This window comes from Lipotes vexillifer, unplaced genomic scaffold, assembly GCF_000442215.2.
Source record: "Lipotes vexillifer unplaced genomic scaffold, Lipotes_vexillifer_v1.1 scaffold382, whole genome shotgun sequence".
Lineage (NCBI taxonomy): Eukaryota > Metazoa > Chordata > Mammalia > Artiodactyla > Lipotidae > Lipotes > Lipotes vexillifer.
Window position 1 is genome coordinate 5,001,303 of NW_006780611.1, and position 2,390 is coordinate 5,003,692.

Below are 2,390 nucleotides of genomic sequence, written 5' to 3' on the forward strand. Positions count from 1 at the left end.
TGGATGGGGGGGGTGGGGGGAATAGGAGACTGGGAGGATTCCACTCCTAGAGGTGTCTGGAGGGAAGGGACCCAGGACCCGCCAGCCCTCCGTTACTCTCCCCTCCTCACACACCTGAGTCTGCAGTTCCTACACTTGGCCGTGAATGTGGTTTAAGTTTGGTAACTGACACAAGCAGCTAAGAAAGAGCATTTAACAAAACCCACCTGGCCCTCCTTTCCTACAAGAAAGGCCGCTCAATACAATAAACGCAGGGGGAAGTAAGAGAAGGGGATGACCTGGCTCTGACGCTGCTTCCCAGGCCCACTGCACCCCACTCTCTCCCACAGGAGGCCAGGTCCAGAGGCCCCCGGAGTTCATGTAGCTCAGCTGTCCATTTTACAGACAGAAAGACGGAGGCCGGGAGCAGGGGTGGGACATTCAGGGTCACACAAAGAGCAGGATTGTCCTAATGTGTGGCGAAAAGAGCAAATACTGAGGTCCTACTGGGTGCTGGGCCCCGCACTCCCTCCCTCCTGGGGCAGCCAGGTCAGAATTTCCAACCACATTTTTCTCAGGAGGAAACTGAGGTTCTGAGGGAACTGACCTACCCTGTTGCAAGGCAGGTGAGTGGAAGTGCTGAGATCGAGCCCAGCTCCGACCTGGAGGGCCCGCACTACACGCTGTCACTCCGGGGGACCCCCTCTGCCCCTATCAAGTCATTAGTGAGTGCGAGCACCTACTGCAGGCCGGAACCTGTCCCCAGAGGAGGCCACGTTTCCCCTTCCCTGGAGTCGCAGGAGGCCAGGAACAGAGGAGGCAATGGGTGGAGGGTTATGGGAACCCCGAGGACACCAACTGCCCTGGGGAGCTCCGAAGTGCCCCCAGAGGCAGTGACATTTCAAATGAGCCTGGAAGGATGGCCTCGCCCAGCAGGGCCGGGGCGGGGTGCAGACCTGGTGGCAGGAATTGGACAGACCGCGGCATCAATGAAGACACGGGCTGAGCCATCAATAGAGGACAGGCCCTGCACTCAGCGGTCCCTGGGAGAGACTCTGGGCTCTGGAGGGGACGGTCAGGGCAAAGGCAGGAGGTGGCCCTCTCGCCTGCCCTTCTCTCCTCAGCACTCCTCACCCCGCTGCAGCTGCAGGCCCCAGACCTGCCCGGGGCATCTGGGTGGGGGGCGTCTGGGGATGGGCCGTGGCTGGTGCTCAGATGGGACAGGTCTCTCTCCAGGCCGAAGGGGAGGGCACCACAGAGGGAGGGCAGAGCACACACAGAGCAGAGGCGGGAGATGCAGCCCGGGGAGGCGGGAGCCAGAGCTCCAGGGGCTGTGAAGGGTGTGAGGCCACCAGGCAGGGGCCCCAAAGGCTGGGAGGACAGTGGGTGCCACGATGCCGCCTCGGGGTGCATGAGGGGGTTTGGGGGGAAAGGTTTCAGGAAGACCCCGTGATAAGTCCGAGTTGCCACCCAGGGATTTTACAGTGTGACCACCCGGCTCACGCCCAGAGATTGGACAGTTAGATAAGGAAGGGCCTGAGCTTAGGATTCTGCCCCGGGTTCCCGCTCTGCTTTTTCAGAGGCTCTGCTTTTCCCGGGGCACTTAGAGTTGAGTCTGAGAAAAGCCAGTGGCCTCCGCCCCAGACGCCTTCTAAGTCACGGAGGCTGCCGCCCTGCTCTCTATGTGTCCTTCTTGCTGGTGACCTGGGAACGGGCTGCCCTTCCCCCTTCCCCCACTCAATATGCTCCCCCAGTCCCATTTCTGGGATCTGTAAGTAGTGACTCTTGTGACTTTGCTTTCTTTGTGTGAGTGTATCGAAACTGTGCCTTCAGGGGTCCTGGGGCACGGCTGGATGGGCTCAGGGAAGGGACTCCCCGCGGGCCCAAGTCGCCCAAGTGACAGAGCCTGGGCAGATCAATGGCCTGACAGGGCCAGGGCCAGGAGCTGGCACGGGGACACAGCGTCCTGGCACCTATTCTCCCTGGAGCCCCCCTCTGGGGTGCTGGGCGTGGAAGGGCGGCCCTGCCCAGCCCCCGGCCTGACCCCCAAGCGACTCAGGTCTCAGCAGTTTCTGTTTTTGAGTCATGGAGGCCTGGGCTCTTTCTCTGTGGGGGTGGCAGATGCGGGCGTGGGACCGAGGTGAGAAGTCTGCCTGGGAGCTGAGGCCACCATCTCCACTGTAAAGCTGCACGGTGCCTCCTGCACTGGCCGGGCCCACGGGATTTCCCCAGACTCGGGGGCAGGTGACAGGAGCGGGGTCTCCTGGGCTTTGCCGCAGGGATGAGACAGAGGGTAAGCAGTCAGTCACAAGCTCCCAGCCCCTTACAGGGAGGCCGTCAGCTCATGGGTTGTCTGAAGGGAGACGAAAGGGAGCCAATAGCCTTCCTGAAGCCTCCCAAACAAATGAAAG